At 43.4% G+C, this 24,859-nt stretch overlaps 1 long non-coding RNA gene across 1 annotated transcript; it reads left to right on the top strand.

The window, feature by feature from the left end:
- The first annotated feature begins 13,530 nt into the window (after nucleotides 1–13,530).
- On the top strand, nucleotides 13,531–20,230 carry LOC141738263 (uncharacterized). Its single transcript, XR_012585353.1, has 4 exons — nucleotides 13,531–13,633; nucleotides 14,409–14,561; nucleotides 18,640–18,754; nucleotides 18,931–20,230. It is a non-coding gene; the product is annotated as an uncharacterized LOC141738263 (long non-coding RNA).
- The last annotated feature ends 4,629 nt before the right edge of the window (nucleotides 20,231–24,859 follow it).

Genomic DNA, 24,859 nt, shown 5'->3' on the forward strand with positions numbered 1-24,859 from the left:
ATATTCTTAGCATTTATATATTTCTGTTTAGCACATTACAACCTTGAAAGAGTTGAGGGAACATTGAAAGGATTAAAACTAGTTTGGCACTTTTTCTTTGCTTTAAGGCAAAAAAAAATTAAGTGAAAGATGAGTATCACATAAGTGACGGCGGACAGATTTTCTGTGTTCAACTCTGCAATATATATCATAGAATCATAGAACCATGGGATGGCTAGAGTTGGAAGGGACTTAAAGATCATCTAGTTCCAACCCCCCTGCCGTGAGCAGGGACACCTCCCACTAGACCAGGCTGCTCAAAGCCCCATCCAGCCTGGCCTTGAACACTTCCAGGGATGGGGCATCCACAACTTCTCTGGGCAACCTGTTCCAGTGCCTCGTCACTCTCAGAGTAAAGAATTTCTTCCTAATATCTAATCTAAATCTACCCTGTTTCAGTTTAAAACTGTTACCCCTCATCCTATCGCTGCACTCCCTGATAAAGAGTCAGAGAATCATAGAATGGTTTGGGTTAGAAGGGACTTTAAAGATACCTAGTTCCAACCCCCTGCTGGAAGGTCGCTATAAGGTCTCCCTGGAGCCTTCTCTTCTCCAGGCTGAACAACCCCAGCTCTCTCAGCCTGTCCTCATAGCAGAGGTGCTCCGCTGTCCTCATAGCAGAGCTATAACTCTGCTTACTCTGATCCTGTTCAATCTTTTTAGAAAGGAAGATAATACTTTTTTTTGGAGTAATATCCTTACATAGTATCTGCTTAAAAAAAAAAAAAAAAGAAAAACAATTAAAATATATGCATTTAGCTAAGTGACCACTTAAATGTGATTGGATTTGAATGTCATGCTGATTCCTTAAATGGAGGTCACTTTTGTGCATTAATCATACTCAGACTAGATCTGTATGTACCATAAAGCATTAAAATGAACTCAGTCAAGCAGATACTTTGAAAGATGATGTGTAGTTAAAAATCCTTTAGGGAGTTTACATGTTGCGTGTTAAAAGAATGCAGGGTAAACACCTGCAAGCGAAGTATCAGGTTCTATTGTTAACCCAGTGATGATAATTTCAAAACCAAATTTATTAGCATATTTTTCTCAGTTGTATTTTCTTAAAGCATTCTTTGCATCCATGATGCAATTTACATTTATTGTTAGTCCATTTTTTACACTATTTATTTCAGATAATATAGAAGAAGAACCACCCAAGATCTGGTGAAGTATTCCAGATGAAATTAGTCACAGGTTGACTTTACGTTTTTCTTTGCCTTTATTTTCTTAAATGTGCTGTATACAGTTGAACTCTTTACATAGTTGTGAACGATGAAAGATGTAGCCAAAACACAAGTGACTATTTATCTGACTTTTTTGCTTCTGTTTGGCTCCAGTAATCAGTGAGTGAGTATGGGTATGTATGGAGACATAAGTCAATATATTGCTCAATTTAAAAGAAAATACTAATTGGGAAAGGAAGAGTTCACATACAGATTAACCAAGTAGACACTTAACAGTGAATTCTTTTTTTGAATACAAGAAAAAGGATAAACAGTGCCTGTTTGAAAAGAAGAGCATCTTTCTAAGCTTCATCTGCGTTCTTCCCACCTAAACTCCCCTCCTCATCGGTTGTGCTTGTTGTGGTATGTACCAGCCATTGGATATTTATTTACAGAGCCCAGGACCATGCCCTCCATGCCTTCCATCCTCCAAACACACCGGCCAACTACAGAAGACAACTCTTTTCTCCAGGAATTTCTGAGGGGCACTGCTGAACCCACTGGTGCCACCAAAACAGCAAAAGCATTCAACACAAAAGCTGGGGGCCAGGCTTTGTTTACTGGTAAAGTTGTGGCCCTCCTGCTATCAGTGGCAGTCTTCTACTCAAGTCAGTAGGATCAGGATTTAAGTACAGTGTTGAAAAATTTCCCCTTTTGTTTCTTTACCTTCTCTTCATGTTCTTACACTGCTGCACCAAGGAGCGCTAGCTTGGTGCCCCTCACAGTTCCACAAACTGGCCCGTGCAGCCACGGTAGAAGATGCTGTATGAGTCAAGCGTTTTTTTTTCAGCTACTTTGTACAGCACAGGAATATTTTTGTAAGACTCCATGGCTGGTTACTGCATTCACTTTTTCCTGTTTTGAAGTTGAAGCAGCAGAGAGAGAGAGATGATTCAGAGTTGCCAGCATGAAAATGGAATTGAGTTCCAAGATGACTAAAAATTATAACTCTGGTCTACTAATCAAATGAACTAATCTGAAAGGACCCAATGCTCCCCTCTTGCAGTGCTTGAGTTTCCCTTCCGTTTCAATGATTTCCTAGTCTTCTACTGTATGAATGTTATTTTATCAGTAAGGCTGATTTCTTCTTTCTGTACACATTGTTTGTCGCACAGATCAAGGAAACTCCTGCATGTCCTGTGCACAGTGTATCTTTCATTAATCCTTAGGCTACCTTGGTTCACACTCGTGTTAATTGAAGGTTCTAAATAAATATGTAGAATTTGCAAAAAGGGCGATCGTATAGCCACATTCATGGCACAGTATGCCCATGCAATGGCCTGTATTTCACTGTGAAATTGTTTTATCCCCATATAGCTAACAGTTGGAGAGCTACTGCTGGAGGATGACTAGCCCATGGGGTCTTAATATCGTGGGCAAAATTCTGAAGCTGGTGAAGTCACCAGCTTGCTCCTTTTGACTGTAAATGGGTGTAAGGCTTTACCACTTTTTTTCTGTTCACACCTACTCATTCTGACCAATTAAGCTTTCTAAACGGAATATTTAATAACTGGGTTTAAAAATTAATAGAGCTGCATATATCCTGTAATGACCTCCGGTCTTTTGAACTCCTGTAAACATTTAAAAAAAAAAAACAATCTCCACAGTTCTTACCACCCCCTGATTCCTTTTGCTCTCAGTATTTTGAAAGCAGCTGTGGGCCAGGTCAGTTTGATAATTGTCAAAACTAACCCATGTGACGCCCTTTATTCATTACAACTTGTTTGTTCTCAGTAAGAAAAAGACAGTAAAACTCTTGAGGTTTTCTGGTTATTTCTGTTTCTGGACAGTATTAAACTTCCCTTTCTGACTCATCACCTCTGTTCTCTGGGTGGCTGTGGAAAGGCAGGGTAGCAATAATCTGCACAGCAGAAAGATTAGAAACAGGACTTGAGTACAAGAGCAACAACAAGCCCTCACAGGCACAGGGGAGCATCCATGGTGCTCAACTGAGTTGGAAAAGCAGTTAAGGACTTAAAGGCAGCAGTGACGAGGAGGAAGATAGGCAGAATTGGATGTAAAGAAAAAGAAAGAATTTTTGCCCAGGAATATGGGCAGCCACGGGATGGCGTGCCATCCTGCGGGATCCCTAATGCTTCATGGTGGCACTAAAAATGTACCTTGGGACAAAAGCGTAATGTTTCTTCTCTTGACAATATCATCTGGCGTGGCGAAGAGAGCAGCGATGCTGGGAGAGCGGTCAGGTGTGAAGGCTGAACTCTTAATTTAGCTTTCCGTGCCCAGCTGCGTGCGTTCGTACTTGTGCCACTTCAGCTCGCCCGAGCTCCCGCTGGGGGCCACTTTGGCACAGCGAAGTTGAGAGGAAATGTGTGTTAGCGGGAGGGCAGCGTTTGAGAGGCAGCCTGGGAGGCACGGGCCTGCGAATGGAGGCAGCTCGAGCTGGAGTGGGAGCAGCACAAAAAAGAGAGATTCAGCTGGCGCGAACCTCTTGTGCTTTGTCAAGAGCAATCCAGCCTTGCCGAGCCACCTGCAGGCCATACAAGAGCTCTCTGAGCGAGCTTAGATATTTTATTAGTTATCTGTTTGCCGTGGAGATGAACGTTGGAGGAGCAGAGGCCGTTCTGGGCTGGGTGCCGCGCTGGCCTTGGCGTTGGGGATCGTCTGGGAGAAGGAAAGCAGCGGAGCCAGGAAACGGAGCGCAGGAACTCAAAGGCCTGGGCTTTGTTCTCCGGCCCTCAGCTTCCTCCATCGGTGAATTGGAGGAAATGACACCTACCACTTTTTGAAGTAGCAGAAGAAACATACTGTGTGGCTGCAGAAAATAAAATAACCCCCACAGAAGGCGGCTAGGAGCGAAATAAACTGGCGTATAAATAGTGCATTGTGAGAAGGCAGCACTTTTTGTGTTTGAGTGCCACGTACGTTAGGTTTCACTAGATGCTGTTTTACAAAGTGCACTGATCCCTACATAGTTTGTCAGCGTCAGACACTTATCAGACCCACTCAAATGTGCCACTGGTTGGTGAAGAGGGTTTTGAAATAGAAATCCTGTCGGTTGATTATGAACTATGAAATAGAAATCCTATCTTAGTTGATTACAAACAAAGCATGTCTGCGTGGGGTCCCAAGTACTGGGGGGTTCAATATTTTTACTGTCTAGTAAGAGAGTAAAAGAAGATTTTGTTAGTCTTTTAATATGGGCTTTATGCTGTGGCTCACAGCATGAGCACTTCTTTTTATCTCAGACGTTATTTTATGGATCAAAAAACCTTCTCAGAAATCTTAGAAGAACCCCTTGGATTCAGCTGTAGAACGTCTCTGTCCCAAATTCCAGAGCTGATGATACCTGCTGTGATTCTGATACAACCTTAGGCAAGTAACGATTAAATTTCTTAAGTCAGAATATGTAACAAAATCTTCAAATAGCTGTTTATATAATGTACCGGTGCTGCTACTTGTGCCAGGATTACTGAAAAAAGACAGAATTTGTTTGGATGGAGAAACAAGGGTCACCTCTTAGACCAGGAATCTGTACTTGTGGAGAGTAATGGCCGTCCCTCCATTTCAGGGAGCCTCGTGTCTGTGACGGGGACCAGTCGTCAAGCGGGACTGGAAACAGCGTTCCCTGAACTTCTTTCTCTAGCCTGCAGTTATTTTGTGCTTATGTTGATTTGCACAGTTTTACAGAACCGTCACTTTCCTCCCATTTTTTTTCCAAGCCTTGATTCACAACCAGTATCTAAAGTTTATTCACTCGGAGAGAGTTGTATTGATTTGCCAACTGAGTATTTTTCCAGCACTCTTTCCAACATGATTGTAGCAGCTAATATCTCACCAACAGTAAGAGCCCGAGTGCATGACAAGCACTAGTGTTGTCAGCACTGTGGCAACACATAGTTTTGGGCTGAAAGTCTGGTCACTATAAGGTGAGCACAGCTTAGCACTGGGGGAGGCTGAGTTGGGGATGGTACTAACAGAGGAGACCTCTTAGCTCAGGAAGGGCAGGCGGCAGCAGTTACGAGATTAAGGACAGAACTGGGTATGAGAGATAGGATGTATTCAGTCCTGGAGGAGGAATCAGCTACTAAATCCAGCTCCTTTCCCTCCCCTGTGTCACAGGCGAGACTTCTCAGACATGACAGTTCAAGATAAAAACTCAATTTTGTATTAGAGATAATTCTCTGTAAGTGATGATCCATCATATGTGATGGAGCACTCTGACAGCATCTCCCCAGAAGAATTCTGGCAAAAGGAAAATGGCATTTTCTACCCACATAAAATCTCTGCCACAGCTCGAAGCCCAGAGGAAAACTGCAAAAACAATGATCAGATATGAACAGTGTGTTTCAGGCTAACCAGAAGCACAGTGATAGGCTTTGCCTACCACAGCCACGTTACTGAGAGCGGTATGATCCTAGGAGTAGGACCCTGAAAAGGTACCGTGCACCTATGCTGGTGGAGATGCACAGAACAGGTTGGAGCACTACACGCTCTAAAAATCAATCACCTCCACTGTTTTTATCATCCACATAGCAAAAGACATCCTCAGTGCAGTTTCCACGCAGTGCTATGTTTTTCGCATACTTGCTTTCTTGTACAGATACAGACTAGAATGACAGTTAATAAATAACACTGTAATGAGCAAGGCTGGAATTGCAGCTTTTGCAAATTGCCTAAGTATATAACATGCAAATGACATCGATGCAATTCCCCCAAGTGCTGAATCTCTCTGAAAATCAGACCCTCTCACTTAAGATTCTGTTCATAGACTTTTTATTAGAAGAGCCAGATTAAAATTATCTTATGATCTGCACTGCAAGTGATAATACCTGTGATACTGTAAGAGTGGGTATATTTGGTATTCAGATATTACTGTTTCTAGGTTCTACTGAACTGTTTCAAATACAGATAAGGTAGGTAAATGGTGAAAGCCTTTAATAAAGTAAAAGGCTGCAAAATACAGAAATCCATAAAGGCCAATGCTTTCTCTTTATAGTAACTAGTCACAGCCACAGGATTTCATTGAGACTGACTTACTCAGCGAGCTCAAGGACACGTTGCAATTTATACAGAATCTCAGAGTTACAGTGTGTTGCACTAAACAAGCGATGATTAAATGTCATACATTAGGGCCTAAAATAACCTTTATTTCATAATGATTGAGAGAACTTTGAGCTGTCTGCTGAAACAATTGGTACAGGTCAATGGCCAACATTAGCTGCTCCAGTAGATAGATCATGCATTTAAAGCCTCATGATAATTCCTGTGTTTTTGAGTAAATATAGAAATATTTCTGTTATGTGTTTAGGGCATGTGACTTACAATTAGCATTATCATACCACAAAAATGTTAAAAATAAGCCTCCCCCCCCAGCATTACTGACACTATGAAGGACTATACACAGATTTCAGACCTATTCAGAACTATGTGATCTCACCGAGTCCCACAAACCCCGACTATAAACTGGACTGCAGAAACCAGGTTTTATATCTGAATGTTTCCCAGTGTTGTAGCAAAGTATCTGTGAAATACTTGACATCAAGAGATGTCTTTAGCTTGGCAGGGCTTGATGGCAGCTACATAAAGCTGGAGAGCCAATTCGAAAGGCAGAGGACAACAGCAATGAAAGACACCCAGCTGGGGGTATGCAGGCCTACTTTCAAAGTCCTCATTGTGTTTGTCAGCTCATGTGATGATGCTCAGAAAAAAAAAAAAAAATCTCTTTGAATCCATTTTTCTTGTTTAGGCCTATGGTATTTCTGCTGTTTGCCACTGGCTACCTGTAACACAAAGGTCCTTACCCTCAGCGTACCAAGAAGGCAGCAACCATAGCTTTACTTGCAATGCGCTGACAGACTCTTCTCGGGGACTCCAGAAATGTGGTTTTGTCACGCACGTGCTTCCCGCTGCCGACAGCTTCCAAACCTGCCACTTCTATCACGGTTACTGTCCTCTCCTCCCACAACTGTCACTGAGCTGGTGGGGTCTCAAACCGCCCCACAGAGCAGTTTTGAGGCAGGGTGAAAGAGTTGCAGAGATGAAGACCTACAGCTTTGATGAGCTGCTGACGAACCGCAGGACCCAGCGACCACAGCGTTATCAGCTCGCTGTAGGAAGGACTGTTCTGCCAGATCCTGGCTGAGAAAGAAAAGGGGCCGGGGGCTGACAGTGAAAGCACTTCTGAAAAAGGAACGAGGGGACCCTGCAGAATTAGGGAGCAAAGGGTCACGGAGAAAAGCACTTGAAAACCTGGTGCTGTTCAGACATCCTTCTGAACCTTTGTTCTCACCGTCAGTGAGGACTCTCTGTCTACAGTATGTATCAAATGACTTGTAATATCTTCAATTAGTCTGGAAGGAAAAGTAATCATTTCTGAACAACCAGTGTAGAAGAAAAGCAAGTGACGTTTGGAAATGCAAAGAACAAGATGAAAAAGTATTCTTGTAGTGACTCTATAGGATATAATGAAAGAAACAGAAAGGGAAGAGAGCTGTCCTGATCATCTGTCTGCAGTGTGATGTGGCATGTTCATACCTTGGTTTAGGGATAGACAGACACTAAATGGAAATTTATCACATTCTAAGTCTTACCAGATAAAATCAACAGCTACACACAGCTAAGCATATATTGTCAAAATTAGACAACAGCTTTGGCCTGGGTCATTTCTAGTTGTTTCAGACTGACTGGAGAAAAAATGAATCCTTTTGCAGTAATTGGTTCTGCTACTGTACTTATCCCCAATTTTCTGAACTGTCAAGCCTCATTTCTTCTGTTATGTAGATTGACAGTCCTCTCAATAGTAATTCTCATTATGGTTTGAAGGACACCATGGCCTAGTTTTCTGGGGTAAGCGCTGAACGAGGGAAACGTAGCCTGCTATTACTTTGTCCATGGTGTTCTGTAGTGCTGCTGATGATATTGGGTTCCTTCTCATACGCTGGCAATTTGCTAGACAGGCCGATTGACAGAGCTGTAATTCATCAGCCACAGGCTTGGGTGTAATAGACTGTGGCAAGGTGGCAAGTGTCCCAGTGTAGATGATTCGAGCTGAACAAAATGGGGGGATTTCAAAGGTCCAGCTGCTGTTTTCATGTATTTTGATGCAGCCACATGGAATAAAAAATCACTCAGGATTACAAAGGGAGAGGATGGGTTGCTGAAGAGAGAGGAGGAACTTCCACTAAACCGTGTGGTGGAAGGCAGGGTTTTGTCTGTGCTTCTCAGTCCTCCTCTGAAACAATGTCCTTCATAGAATTCTATTAATTCATTACCAATTTGATATGAAAAAGGTTATGTTCCACCAAGCCTTTTATCCTTTAATTAGATTTTTCTGTTATTGATGCTCTCATAATAAAGGTTATGTTTGAATGGAATTTATACACTTACGTGACATTTAAAACTGCACAGAAACACTGTGTGAAGTCATTGCATGCAAAAGTGCTATTAACTGCATGTCAGCATCCAATAAACTCTCTGCACTTTTAATCCTTTTTTAAGATCTTGAAGCTTATCTGATGTTGTGACATTTTATGGCATTTAAATGTCTCCGTAGTGGGACTTTGTTCTTCTCCTCATGGCACACAGCTCTTCTAAGACTGAAAGAGCTCAAACATTGCAGAAGAAGCAGGGAAGATGACAAAATAGGCTGGACTGCCAACTATTTCTCAAGTAAATTGTCGTAGCCAGCTGAACTGCAAACAAGAGCTGAAAGCTCAGACTTTTCCAGGGGTTTGTAGCATGCTGAGGCGATCTGGAGTTGGAAGGATGCTTGCACTGAAAACAAAGTTAAATTCAAATTCAGCTGGAAGGTCTGAAGGGAAGAAATACAAAACACTACTCTGGTATCGTCAAGACATATTACCACATACTGGATGATCCATTGTGAAACTGCTCTCAAAAGCTTCAAACTGCCAAGTGGTTTCAGGCACAACATGAGGAGTTTGTGAAATGAAACCTGACACAAGTGAAAATAGTTTAAATGACTGAGAAACGGAGCGTGCTTATTTCATTAACCGTTGACCCTGCAGTGCTTCAAATCCCAATGTCACAGCAGTGGGCAGAGAGGCCAGCAGCCCAAAGCCACCCCTAACGCAGCAGTTGTCCCCACGTGGAGCACAAACATGCAGCGAGCAAGCGGAGAGCCGGGCAGGAGGGTGGTCAGGTCTTTCCCTTTTGATAAGGCAATGAGGGGATCAGGTGCTTTGCAAGTTGTTATTCTCGTGTGCTGCACCTTACGTGTGAAGGCACGCCCCACCAACGCAACAGTTTTTGGCTTGATGCTGCCAGCAGCTGACACATATATGTAGCCTAACACTCTTCCACCCAGCCTTTTGTGCTCTCGGGTAAGTATGTGACCAACGACCACTGCATTCATCCTCTACCGCAGGCTGACCACACAGACAGACAGAGAGGACTCAGCAACTGAGGAGCCAAAAACAGAAAGTACAATAGATCCAAAAAGAATAGCAGCAAGACTTTTCTTTATTGCTTGTGTACGCTGCCTTGGGCTTGCTCTGCCAAGGGGGATGCTGACGCACAGCACTGATGAAGGAGGAGGACTTCGAGTTGTGCTGGAATATTAGATAGACAAGGCTGCCCTAGCAAAAGGAGCTTTGAATATATAAATCTATGCAAGGACATAACAGCATCATACAGGCGTGAGCAGACCTCGTGCATTGATCTTGCAAAGTATCAGATGCATCAGAGGTTTTTTGAGGTGAAATCCTGTATGGGCTCTTCCAAAATTCAATGTCTACATCAGCTCATTGCAGAGCTGGCTGTCTCCAGAGACCTGTAACAAATGCTCATACTGGAGGTGGCTTTGTTGCTCGGTCTTTTACTGAGGCAGGAAAACTCTCTGAAATCAAATAACTTTGTCGTGCAAGGAGTGGCCAAGACCTTTCTAAGAAACACACTTCCGTCTTTTTCCAAGTAGCATAAAGTTTGTGCTTGCCAAGTTTTGAGGGAGACAAATCCAATTCGCACAGAGGGCATCTCAATCCTTCTGCCAGTTGAAAGATGTGCACACCTTTGGGAGGACTGAGATCAGCCTCCAAATTACTTCCCTGAGGAAGCAAACTGCAAGTAGAGGAAGAGTTGTTTGGTGTCCTGTAATCCAGAAGACAAATGAGATCTCAGGCGTGTTTGGAGACCGAGCTGAGTCTGGCCTGGCCTGGAATATTTTGAGAGGGAAATATATTTTTGTAGACCTCAAACCATACTGCTTTCTTGACCCCGGCTGAACATATGACTAAGTGTCTGTGGGACAGAGGACAGGTGTGCTGGTGTCTGGGATCTGGCAGGAAGGCTCTGTACGGTTTATGTGTAACTTGTTACTTGGAGTGCACCACAATCTATTTCTGGCTACTCCGTGGCAGGGCTATGGACTTTCTCTCTGAGGATACTCCAGCAAAACTAAACTACTGCCACTCTCACTGACAGATCTCATGCAGTAGTTAGAAGGGACTCAGCTGCCAGTGAGCAAAAGCTGGGCCAGATGGATGTCAACACTGCTGCTGGGAATGGCTATATGTAGACCAACATTCCCAAAATAGAGCCGCGCCGCTAAAAATCAAGGTTTGTTGGGCTACTCTTGTGGGACCCCATCTTTGAAAATGTCAGTCATGATGCAAATAACTATCCGATGTCTTCCCTGGGGTACTTTTCTCATATAAAACATCCTGACTTTAGTCACTGGCAGATATTTATATTCCAATTTTTCCACGTTTTGTGTAAATATTAGTCTGTGGCCCAGGCTGTGGTTGTTTCTAACTTTATCTCAGTTGGTTTGCTTGCCCCTATTTATAACACTGCTGCCACCTTTCCTGAAAGTTGCCACACAGCTAAATTTATGATCTCAGCAGCCACTGTTTATTCTGTACCTCTGCAAAAAACGAAAGGAAAGGACACAGCTCCGTCTCCTCGGCATCAGGGATGCCATTGTGCAGGCTTGAGTTGGTCTCAGATCCACTTTACTGAAAATTTCTGGCAAATACCCTTTCAGCACATGAGAAAAAGAGGTATTCAGAGATTTAGGAAGAAACAATTCAGATAATTTAGTTTGCCTAACACTGGTTATAAACACCAGTTCACCTACCGTCTCCTGCCTAAAGTCTTCATCTGAAGCAGGTCTTTAAGTCCACATCCCTTCCTTCCTAAGAGCTGTAAAATGATGAAAATTAAAAATTAAACCATTTTTATAGGTTATATTTTTCAAAGGCTAGTTTTTCTCATGGTAAAACTTGCACTTTACTTCTAGTTCGAGTTTGTCTACCTTGAGCTTTGACCAGTTCATCAGATAACAGATCCTACTACAATCAGAAATCAGAAAGCTTTCTTGCCATCTAATCATGCTGAAACAATATATATTATGCATCAGATAGATAGATAGAATTATCTCATGGAAGTGCATTGTCAAGATCTCAAGTCATTCTTTTGCCTTCCTTGTTAATCCTTTTTGATCTCTCAGCATAAATCCTGGTGTTGACATTATGAAAACATATACAGCATTTCAGGAATGACAGAGACATGATTCCTTGTTTCACTAAACGCCACATGGGTTCCCATTGCTAATCACACGTTTCTTCTTTCCTAACTGTGTTTAATGCTGTCGTGTAGTCGCGTGACGCAAATCCACCTGTACAAATGACTTCCTCACTTTTATTTACGCTTCAGTAATACATGTCCTCTGTAAATTGTATCCCTAATCGTAGGGTTTTTTTCAGATCAGTATAAAGAAATTGAAAGCAATGGTCAGGCCCAATGGTGCTCCACTAGAAATGCATCTTCAGGATGCTGTCTTCCCATTCAAAGTTAATTACATATCAATACCATTAAACTAATTTTAGGTAGTTTTAATTATTTTAAATTTAAGATTTCAGGCATGACATGGAATATTAGCACAAAATTATCAAGTTATTATCTTATCAAACAAGAAGTTAAGCTTACTTGATATTTTGCTTAGCAAAATAATTTTCATTGAATTTTTTTAAGTCATCAGCCTTTGATTTCTCTCCCCTGCCCAGTTTTGACCAGTGTAAATAATGCATTATGCTTTCTTTTCCAGGACTGCACAGATGATGCAGTCTCTGTCTTTACCGCTTTAGAATACTACCGATCTTCTGGCTATTCCGTCCTGGGAACTTCCTCGGTTTACCACACTCAATTAGGAACAAAGTCAAAGGTTCAGAAAGTTTCTGAACAATTCTTTTAATATTCTTCCATGAAAAGAGGGATCCAAATCCACCCTTTTTACTTAAGGGTACCACTACTTTAGCGATAAAAGTGGTTGAAGTTATGTCGTACAATTCTGAAACATCTGATAGACACAGTAAGAGCAGATGTCATCTTCACTGTGAAACAGAAGTTTATGCTCAGAAAACAAAGCACAGACCAGGGCTTGGGTTTTGTTGCTGAACATCATGTGAGTGTTGATGCTCCCCAGCAGGAAATACGAAACACGACATTGACTCACTTTCGTGTCTACTGCAAACCCACAAAACATCATTCTTTGAGTCTCAGGCTTGGCAAAGATCGTCAATTTATGCACTTTTTTTTTTTTAAAGAATGTTTTTTTTCTGAAGAAATTGGTAAAGCTTGTGCTTGCAGAGTACTAGGACGCTGAGAAATCTGACATAGCCACCTCATTGCCTCTGCTGCCTCCCTTTACAGCCCCTCTCTGCATAGATTCATTGTACCAAAACACTCCCCTTTGGAACAAACACAACAAACAATCCTAAATTGTATTCATTGCAAGTATCCATTAAAAAACCCAAGGTTTTGAACCCATTTTTCCTATTTTTGGAACAGACATGAAAACAAATTTTCAACAATCAAAACACAGCAGTTACCAGTTACTATTTAATAAATGACAGGTCTCATTCTGATTAACTTGCACTTTTTTTTTCTTTTTTTTTTTTTTTACGCCTTCCTTTCTGGCACTGAAATATAAACCCAGACTCTTTATGATAATTCCATTTTGCTAATTAATCTAATTAAGTGCTGTATGTAATTTTGCAGAGTAGAGCAAGCTATTCAAGATTGTCATCATTAGGTTAAAGAGCTGACAATTGATGGAGATAATTTTTTCTTAACAGGCTGTAACCTTTCTGCAAGCAACCCCCTCCCCCAGGGGAGTTCTTCAATTAAATCAATAATGCTTCTGGGGGGAAAGAAGAACTTTGCTTTTTAAGAACTGTGTAAACAGATCCTCAGCAGTTTCTCGTTGCTTTGCTTGAGAAGAAAAGCAGCAGCTGGTTATTAATACCTGCTGTGCTCAGCTTCGACGAGCTTGCATTTAAGAATAGCAACTACCATCTAGCTGTGGTGTGGGTTGAGACGTTGGGGTTTTGGAGGTGTTGAGTGGGGTCTGGAGAAGATTTTGCAAGATAATACAGAATCTGGATCAGGTAAATGACAGGACTTGGAGTGGTTCTTAGGCAGGCTGGGGAAATGAGTTTTAAACTGCTGGCATATTTGTTATTGTTTGGATATAAGGAGACCTGACAAGAAGATAAATGTAACTGGAGGAAAAGGGGAGGAAAGCTCATTGTGATGGCTCTTGTCAGCCTTAAAGCTTTGATAAACAGGACTTGGAGGGATATTGTTGGCTTCTTTAACGCTGTTCCCAAGCACCATTTTGCCCATATAGGCAGGGGGCTCTGAAGCCCTGGAGGACTGAGTGTTCCTATGTCCTTCCCGGAGGGAGGCCCTCAGTCTTCGGTGGTGACCAGGCACTGATGTCCCTGGTCTCAGCAAGCTCAGGGTGTGCTCAGCAGTGACTGCGCGCAGCCGGGGCAGACCTCTGCCCATGGAGCAGCCAAGCCCTCGTGGGTCCTCCTGGAGGCTCTGGGGGGGCTCTGTAAATGGACCCTTCTGCAGCAGCTGGTGGGAGATACTCTAGTGTTCGATTTTTGCTTCAGACCCTGGTTACCTCCTCTGAAAAAAAGGGTGTGTGGCAGCTCACTGTGCCTGGGTCTCACCTTCTTCTCTTGGCTCGGCTCCTTCCCTGTGCTGGCTCTCAGCGTCCTGAGGACGCGACCACAGAGACTCCTCTGTCTCCCTTCCTGCACAGCCCTGGCCTCGTGGGTAAAAAGCTCGTCTTTGTTAACTCCTGGCTTTGTGTGAAGTATCTCCTTGTTTGCGGCAACGATGGCTACTTTCTGCCTTTCTTTTATTTCTCAGCCCTGATCCTTTAACCACGGCATTTCGTGGGCTCGCGGGTGCTGGAGCAACGTCTGCTGCAGAGCCCCTTCTCCTCGGTGGATGGGCGCCAGCTCTGTTGCACAAGGATCTGGCCAGGTTGGGGAAGCACGTGGGAAACAAAACTCACATGAGGTAATGCATAACAACAAAACCCAGGCACCAAATAGCCTGAAATATCTCAGCAGTGTTTGGGTTTTGGTGCATTTTAAGCTTTCGTGTGATGGTACAGCTCACTCTCAGCTTGTTTGAGGCAGTTATTCTGTCTCCACCTAATAGTGTTCATTAAGAACTCCAGAAATGGGGCATGTGGTGCCCCTTTCCCTCCAAAAGGTCTCCAAGGACAGGCCACCAGCACTGCCAAAGGGAAGTTAAATAAAAGCCCAGATCGGTACTAAACTGGTGGTCAGGGATCCCATCAGGCAAGGGAATATTTGGACAAAATGAATTTATAGAATTTTCAATATGAATTCAGAGATTTTTTCCATTTGAATCATGGAATAGAATGTATTGGGTTGGAAGGGACCTTTAAAGGTCATCTAGTCCAACCCCCCAGTACTCTTGACTGGATCCATTGAACTAATTTCTAGCAGGTGCCTTGGCTCACAAGACTGTGGCTGCAGCCTTTAACGCTGCAATAGGTAACATACAGCCACAAAAACATACCCTGGTTTCCTGTTCATTTCTTAAATGGGAATTTGCTGCTTCTACGAACACTAAATATATTCCATTCCCGGTATCATACAATTACAGCATTTCTTACTTCATTGGGTTTCTGTCCTTTGCTCTTAGAGATAGAAAGTTACTTTGTGCAATCAAGGAAGGGAATTACAGTTTTTACTGAAATGAAAAAACAGCTTTATATGGGGTTTGAGGGTTTTTTGTTCAAGTCTTTACTTCCACCATGTTTGCAGTATTCGGTCAAAGTTTCTCCTATAGATGCACACAGCAGGGTGCTCATAGGGAAAGTGTCCCAGCAAAGCAGACTGTGCCATCAAGAGAGGCAGTTGCACAACGCGACTCCTCTGCTATGGCCACAGCTGAGACCTTTCTGTCTGCATCAAAGGCAAAGTCTCCTCAGAAAAATTAGGGTAAAACCTCCCATTTGTTTTTCTGTTGCTGTTATGCGTTCGGCGTGGTTTTAGTGGCACGAGAACTATTGACAGGACTCAGAAGCGATGTCGCAAGAGGCTCTTCATGTAGCAAACGTGGTACCGTTAATCAAAAGAGTTAGACTGAACCCAAAGTCTCTGGGACTGAAAAATGGGACTGCAAGTGGTGCACTGGACATTATTTCTCCTATGGGACACTAACACTAACTATAACTGTAACTATATTCAGCATTACTTTCTTTCGAGGGATTGAATAATGTGCTAGTTGGAGCACAGGGGCTGCTGCAAGGCTATTTATGGAGCTGCTTGTCTGTAACAGATGCACCAAAGGAAAGGGGCTGCTTTGATCTTGGCCGGCGAGAGCGGAGCAGTGCACACACGAGAGCTGAGCTCTCTTCCTGACATTGTCATTCAGCGCGTCAAATTACGCGTGGCAAATCAGCTTCCTAAGCTCTCTACCTCAAAAATGAAACAGATGGGCTGTATCAGCTTCCTCCCGCTGTTAAATGAGGATGAAGCACATATTGATGAAAACTCCCCCTGGTAGATTGCTTTGAGGTCTACAGGCTCCAAGGAACACAAAGGGTTAACCTTACAGAAGGGCAACTTTTTTCCACATTCTTGTTTTAGAGAGAAGGGATGCTTAATAATCGTCCATGTGGATTTTGTCTTAGTTTAGTTTTTCAGGGTGGATCTAAATTAACACATTGTTCATTATGCTTACTGCACAGAGAGGCCTTTAGGAGGAGGCAGCGCATAAATGGCAGCACACATTGGGCAATTCTGCTGTTGGACTGGCGTTATAAAAGCAAAAACCAGCCATGCCTCTGCCGATCCTGTATGTGATTTAAGGGGAACTAGATGTGTATTAATTTAAAAAGCCCAGTTCTATGTAATGTATCACTTTGGTAAGAAAATAACAATTGATAAACAGTCAGCAACCAATTTAAGTCAAAGTTAAACTAGAGATCATACATCTGTTACACTGTGATCTTCAAATGGACAAAGAAGCAGCGTAGGTTTATGCATTCATAGATCTTGCTTAACACTGTTTACTTTCTCTAATAACTTCAGTTCACTCAATCAATTTTCCTCAAGCATGGCTTATGGCTGGAGGGTATTTTGGACTTATTCAGGCATCTTGGAATACTTTACAAACAAAAGAGAGGCAACTGACCATAAAGCATAGGATATTACCAATGGCATTATAAATATTTTCTCAGCAGAAGAGACGGAGGAGAGACAAGCCCTCTTTCTCTTTGGGGAATGAGAGCTATGTCTCTGGTGAGTCTAAGAAGGAAAACAGGCTCGGAAATAATTGCCCTGGATCCTCATTACATTGACAGTATTTCGCAGGACAGAAATATGTTTTGATAAAGTTACTGCGAGACCAATATGAGCCTTCTCTATATTCTCCATGAGATCACGCAGGGACGAGATGCATGTTGTTTTGGATCACATCGTGCAAAGGGTGTTGCACTAAGGGTGACCCAAAGAGGCTGCTTGCAGTGGGCGCAGGAGTGATCCCTTCCTGTGCTGATGGATCTAGGACATGGGATGGCTGCATTCAGCATTGAACTGGCAAAGTAAAATAAGGGAGGGAGAAAAAAAAAAAAGGCAAATGCAGTACATGAATGAAAAAGAGGGAACTTAACTTACTCAAAGCAAGAACTAAGAGATTGGTGGAATCTTGTCTGTTTTTAAAAATAAAATCTTAGTCAGAGTAAGGGGAAAGAGTATGTTTAAAGCCAGCAAAACAACCTGGCTTTCCTGGCTCTACAGAAACACTATTTTGCCAGGCTCCAGCTAAAACCACCCAGGTTTTTCCTCTCAGAAACAAACAACCCAGTTTGCTCCCAAAACTCAAAGAAAGCTTAATTCGTTTTAAGCGGCTAAAAAAACTTCCTGCATCTTGGGTTAGCATTGTGTGCCAGGCTTCAGCATGCTGAGAAATGAAAAAGTGCTTTGTAATGGAAAAGCCAGTTCATTCCTCGCTATGTGGTGCCACAGTAATAAAAAAGAAAGTTGCCAACCTTCCCCTCTTAAAGAGGCCAGAAGGAACAGGGGATTAATTTAAAGAGTTCAAACTCAAGATCACTGTGATCAAAACTATACTCTCCAGCCTTAGAGAACACTGATTTTCTCGGATATTTGGTAATTCAGTGAACTGCATGATAGAAAGAGAAAGCTGCATAAAGCCACTCACTGTTACGGAGTGGGAGGTTAATGAAGTTCATTTAACAGACCAGTGGTGCAAACCTCCTACCTGATGGCTTGTGCAGATCCCAGATGGCTTAAGCAAAGCTGGGAACTAAAACAGGTACCTCTCATTTTGTCATTGGATTAATAAACTGTCAAGATACTTACAGCTCGTCAGCAGCAGGGTTAATGACTTTCCATAACAATGTGCTTTAACCAAGAAGGAACACATTTTAGCGCTGCCTACTTCTAAGTCATATTTTTTCAGTCAGCTAATTGAATTATTCCTTGTCATAGCAGAACAGCATTGGAAAACCTCAGACCTTGTCCTCAATTGCTGCACCACTTTGTGGATGAAGCAGGCATCACGCTGAGAGTGAAGCACTGCTCTTCCTCCTCCCCTGCCAGGTGAGGAGCCACATCTGGCTGCTGCAAGGGGAGACAGAGCAGCCCCCCTACTGCATCGCTGGCTGTGATATCTGCAGCCAGAAAAAACAGCCAGGCTGAAGGGGACAAACTACTCCACCCTGGCTAGACAGTACATAAAATGCAGAGCTAGCTCAATTTTCAGAAGTCTCTTATTTTGGGTCTGTGACTAAATCTGTAAGACTATCGTGTATCACTAATTCCCTGCCAGTTCAGGCTCCTAACCCTCGTGGCACCAGCCTTTGTACTTGAATACATCTGACAAATATATATTTTAGTTTGTTTGTTTATAAAATGATTACTACAAGCACAGACTTTGATTCTGTGGCATGGTTTATTCTGCTGTTGGCCACCCCGTGCAGATACACTAGCAGCCCTTCTTGACAATCGTAGATCCCTTCATCACAGCAGATCTGCAGTGTATTACTGTCACCAGTTGTCCTCTTGCACATGGCTTTCACCATCCTCTTCTGCAGACCCATACTGAGGATTTCCAAGAGCTGGAAGGAAGGAAATCAAAGGTTTTGTTGCCCTTCTGGGAACACAATCGGAGGCAAGGTCTTGTATGAGCAGGTCCAGCTCTCGGATCAGGTATGTGCTTGCTATGAGACTATGAAAAATTTCATGGGGTGTATACTCTGTGAGTGTGTGTGTGTATATATATATATATCCTCTTCATATCCCAGGACTATGTTTACCATAAAAACTTACAAAGCCCTGTTGGCTCCACATTTGTCACCCAGCAACTAATTGCTTTGCTGTTTCAGGGTTCAGCACCTTGAATGACTACACCTGCACGCGTTCTTCGGCATTAGATGCATGCTTCTGGAAGGCTGTGGAAAGGTGCCCCAGGCAACACCTTCAGGAGGGACACCCACCTCCAGCTCCTTTGGCCACCTAGCGAGAGTTCTCTTGCTTGGAACCATGCCCTGCACTCACCTGGACACACAACCTGTGGCCCTCCCTGAAACTGGGCACAGCAGTGGCGGGGAGGAGAGAGCGTTGGGAAGGCAACAGCCTGTGAGAACAGCTTTCTGCCGCTTCCCTGCATCTGTTTGCAAATTATCTTGGCAGCCATTGGAGCACAGAATGGCAGGCTGTGTCCCTGCAGTTCAGATGCTTGCAGGACACTCCTCTTGCTCCACATTCATACCAGCAGGCCATGGCCACATCTTCCCTCTGGCCAGAATAAGGCCTCGTGCATCCCTCTCCCTGGGGAGCTTTGAGCCAATGCATCCCCCAAGGAGAGATGCGCAGGCACTGGGGTGAGAAGAGGGAGGCTGCTGTTGCCCAGGCCCTTCTTCAGGGTACCAAACAGCAAGACTTGATCTCTGCAGACATCAAGAACCAGCCCACCCCAAGAGCAGGGCATGCTCCGGGGCCTCAGCAGCACCCTTTCATGGCACAGGACCAGCAGCGTCTGGGTATGAGAGCAGCCCCTTGCACAGCTGAGGGAAACAGGGAGGATGCTACAGGTGCATAACCCAATTATAGGTAACAGTAGCATTATCTTTAATAATATCTCACTTTCACTGGCCAAACCACAGCATTTTAGTTAAGACACTGCATTTCACTTACATCTGGTGTTCACACAAGCCAGCGATTCAATGCCAGACAAATCCTGCATAATCTCTTTGGTAAAGTACTGCTAAAATAGCTGCCCGCAGCATTTCTTCTCTGTCTTCTTGCTAGAGGCAATGACTGGTTCTGCAGGCAATAAAAAGCCAATGACAGTTTCAGCCTAATCAGTTCATTCACCCTTTCAGGAGAAATGCCCAGAAACCAGCAACAGTTTTATGTATCTCCAAAATTGGATGACTCAGGGAAGTCATGTCTTCAAGGTGGCTCTCTAATCAGCTCTCTTTTATACGTATCAAGAATGATAGCATATGGCATCTATGAAAGAGGAGATTTAAAGCTATGGAAATTAGCTTTAATCTTGTAGAAGAGTATAAAAGGATGCTTCAGAAGAGCTTTCTGGAGGTCACTCAAAGGACTTCTACCAATGTTGCTTAAATAAGAGTTAACTGAGTTATTCATTCCTTTTTTAGTCCCTGTTTGCTTCAAGCTCCCTGCTTAAAATACCTTGAGCTTTCTTCTTTTCTCTGTGCCTCACGACTGAGCAAAATTAGTAATTTGGGGTTTTCAGGGTGGGGTGGGAGAGACTATGTTATGAAAGCAGCTTCAGACTGCATTTCCATACATCCTAACTTTTTTTCTTTTTCGAAAGTTTGTTCCATGAAGAGACGGCCAGAGTTGACTATGTGCATCCCTGCATTTATGAAAATAAAAATGTGGATATCAGAATGAAGGGAAGAAACAAAGAGTCAAAATTAATTACCACGCACTCGTTCATTAACTCTCCTGGAAGTTGGGTCCTGCTTGAAGATAAAGCTATTCTTTTCCCGTGACAATATATAAAAGTGACTTATTATCCTTTGCTGAGATACCTAGAGTTTACTCAGACCTTTATTCAGATGCTGCTTTGGAGAAAAGAAAGATGGGCTGTTGTGGACAAGATTAGTGAATTAGGGTTAATCCAGCCAACCACGTAAATGAAACCATTTTATGTATTTGAAGATAATTCATGAGTAGAATGGAAGCACTTTTCTATACCGTTCAACAGAGGCAGCACGTTATGCATGCACAGCATGCAATACTAGCCAGCAAGGAATGTATTTGTCCCTTGTTTCAAATTTGCTTTCTCTTAGGTTGCAGACACACTTGCTAAACTTTACTAGCTACATTTTGGAAAGATTGGAGACATAGTTTGGTAATAAAAAGAATCCATAAAAATCTGAAAACAAATCCAGACAGACAAGTAGGCTGGATAAACCCTTAGACAAGCCGCTATAAACTCCTCGTATCTCCACCTGTGGCAGGTGGTGGATCTGTGTATTTTCATTTTAAAACCCTGAAGCCTGACGAAGCAGAGCAATTCAGCAGGGGGACAGCTTGCAAAGTCAGGTCACAACAATGTTCAGTAAGGCCTTAACTTCCTACTGAGGGTAATCCTTTGCACAGATATGATTCAGATTCTTCTGAGAGAGCGGGATTGGAGTCTATAGGGGACTGTGATAAAGAACTATCATAGAAGGATGAAACTAAGGGTGTTTCCAGGCAATCTCAAGAAGACCCAATATTAGCCGTTCTCATACATCTAATAACTTTCAAACCTGCATACTCATTTAAGCTATACAAGGGCACTCAAGAGATTTGGTCATTTTATTCGTAACAATATTAGCTGTCAGAGTAGAGGGGCAAAACATCGCTTACGAAAAACATGGTTGGTGCATAGTGTAACATTTTCAAAAGACCACAAGGATTACTTTCACCAGAGTCAGAGGGCAGGTCCAGCACAGCTCTCCAGCTAGCTCAGACATCTCTAATGTAAGCTGCCACACTGCTCAGTGCAGTCCTGTGCAGGACCCACAATGTACCACTGTGGGTCCTGAACAGCACAGCCAAGGACATGATCCAGCAGATCGAGACAGGTGATTCTCCCCTTCTATTCTGCTCTCATGAGACCCCACCTGGAGTACTGTGTCCAGCTCTGGAACCCTCAGCACAAGAAGGACACGGACCTGTTGGAGCAGGTCTACAGGAGGGCCATGAGGATGATCAGAGGGCTGGAGCACCTCTCCTATGAATTCAGGCTGAGAGAGTTGGGGTTGTTCGGCCTGGAGAAGAGAAGGCTCCAGGGAGACCTCATAGCAGCCTTCCAGTACCTGAAGGGGGCCTATAAGAAAGCTGGGGAGGGGCTGTTTGCAAGGGCATGTAGCAATAGGACAAGGGGCAGTGGTTTTAAACTAGAGCAGGGGAGGTTTAGATTAGACATTAGGAAGAAGTTCTTTACAATGAGGGTGGTGAGACACTGGAACAGGTTGCCCAGAGAGGTGGTGGAGGCCCCGTGCCTGGAGACATTCAAGGCCAGGCTGGATAAGGCTCTGAGCAATCTGATCTACTTAAAGATGTCCCTGCTTACTACAGGGGGGTTGGGCTAGATGATCTTTAAAGGTCCCTTCCAACCCAACACATTCTATGATTCAAATTATCACATTTCTGCACATCTGCATTGCTCTAGGAGTGTGAATGTGACTGCTTGCTGTTGTTAAGCTTGCAGTCTCAAGGATATTCTTGTGAGAGGGGTGAACCTAGCCCTGGTGCAACATCATGTCAACATCAGCCCACTGCTTCCAGCCATGGACATCGCCTATTTGGTGCAAGGCTGGAAGATCTCTGCACTGTGCTGTGTGGTCCATGTGCACCCACACCCCACAGCTTGAGTGGAAGCTAAATAAACAAAACTATCTTTTATGGACAATCAACTCAGGTGGATCTAAAGGGAAACAAAAGTGAAAGCAACCAGGAGTTTATCATGAATAATCCCACTCAGTTTCATGTGGAAAGACTTCTGTGCAGAGAACAAAAAAAAAAAAAAAAAAAAAAAAAAAAAAAAAAAAAAGGAGCAATCTAGCTGATCATGACAGTAATTGTTGGAGGCAAATGGAGGAGAGGGAAACAACGTCCTTGTTCTCCCCACAGATGCCACAAAAGGGCTGGGAACAGACTGCAGCACCTACCCGTTCTGCCTAGTAGGTCATCTTCCTCCTCAGGGCAAAAAAATGTACCAGTCCTTTGCCAGTGGACTGGGAAGGGCTTCCTTTACTGGAGAGAAGGGAAATAAGACATTTACATTTGCCTGTCCACTCTCTGCTGGAGGGGGAAGTGCCAGCAGGTCCTCACTTCTCCATTCTACGGAGAAGCCTGTTTGGAAAGCAGCTCCTAATCTTCCTGTGGGATTCAGCCCAGACTCCCTTGAAGCACAGAGGCTGTGAACCACAGTGCACTAACTCCTGCTAGTAGTAGCTCTGTAACTTTCCATACACGAGGTTCCTATGCCAGAATTCAATGACCTGAAGGAGCACATCAGAGTTTTCTGCAAGAAGAGTAGCAGCAGCACTACTCAGAAGCATCACCATGCAGCAGATGATAAAAAACTTTTAAAGGCTCACGGTAAAACAGCAGTAAAATAAAAGAACAGGGGAAGAAAAAGCCTGTCTCCAGCTTCACAATAACCTGCCCCCGACTGCCTTCATCATGTTAATTTTTTATTTTACACGTGTTAGATCAACAGGGAGCACAGATGGCTGCACTCACGTGTGAGACTGCAGACACCCAGTGGGGCACCAGCAGCACCTCTGTCACTTCCCTGTAATGTGGGGAGGGGGGTTCCTGCCAGCGCAGCGACAGGAGTAGGTCACTGAAGGTTAATAAAGGCAGTCAGCACTTAATTATCACTCCCTTGTTAGCCTCAGCCTCTCAGGAATAAATTAGAGGGACAAAGTACGGAGGAGTTGTGAGAAGATCAGAGTGGGGCTGCACCTCCTTATGCTACAGCAGGGGAGGGCCACCTTCCTGGAGGTCCCTGCTCCAATTCATTGGGGTATTTTAGAGGCAACTGCATCTATATGAGGGAAAGTATTAATATTTGAACATTTTAGGTAGCTACATTAATTTTCTTTAAGCATTTAGTAGCACTAAATATGAATCCAGACAAAGCAAGCTTTCTTTCCTCTTTTATCCGCTGGCTGTAGGCACATCTGCCAGATGGATTGTTTTCACCCCCCCGGTTTCTTGATCAATCTACATCACTCTGGGCCAGCAGCAAAGGGACGCTTTAAGATGATTAATAGTGCTCTTGAGACTACAGCTCCTGAATGCAGAAGTCTCATTTGCAACAAAGATGACAAGAGCTCAATTAGCCATCTCTTTGCACACGTGTAAGCAATGAAGACAAGGCTTTCTCTGTACCCAGTTAAAGCAGCAGATGAATTCCCTAGGTGAAGTACTTGCAAGGCAGAGTTGTTACATTCGCAATCAACTTACTGTTAGTTGTTTCATCTCAACGCTGTCAAATAATGCATAAAATAGCTTGGGCTAATGCACAGTCCGGAAACACTGGTCACAGCCCTAAAATGCCACAAGTCAAAATTCTGACCACCAGCAGAGCAGAATGAAGTAAAGCAGCATAAAAAGTTCGGGTTTTAGGTGAGAGGCAGAGTGATGTTACAAAATATAAAGTGTAAAACATCGGGGGATTCTGCTCATTGTGGGAAACTTCAAAGTCAGAAAAACGCCACTGCTGGTGTCACTTTTGCACTTTCGTTATTAAACACTGCTCTCCACATGGTTGTGTTGTTTTTTTTTTTTTCCCATCCGCTGGTAACACATGCTAACTTCTGAACAGCAGCAGCCACAAAAAAAAAAAAAAAAAGAAAAAAAAAGAAAAAAACTAGTTAAAATCCTAGTGATGTATCTCTGGTATGTTTTGGCACCATTCTGGTACATTCCATTTAACAAACCTCCTCCTGTGAAGGCTGCCATGATGGGTGAACAGTAATCCCTCTATAGGTTAAGTAGGTACATTTGGAGGAGTGGCAGAAGACCTATTGGCTGGGTTCCCCTGGTGGCCTGGTGGCTGTGGCATCTGAACTATCTACCAACCCTTTACACAGACCTCAGCAATCCTCATCACAGATGGACCAGCTGCAGGGCAAATTTCCACAAGTGGCACTTTAAGAACTGACTTGATCACCACTAGTACCAGGGGAGGCAGACAACTCAGAATTGGCATTTTCCTATTCTCTTTCAAGCAGGCATGACCTCCATCTCTATGTGTCCTGCTGTGGCACA

This window comes from Larus michahellis, chromosome 2, assembly GCF_964199755.1.
Source record: "Larus michahellis chromosome 2, bLarMic1.1, whole genome shotgun sequence".
Classification (NCBI taxonomy): Eukaryota; Metazoa; Chordata; class Aves; order Charadriiformes; family Laridae; genus Larus; species Larus michahellis.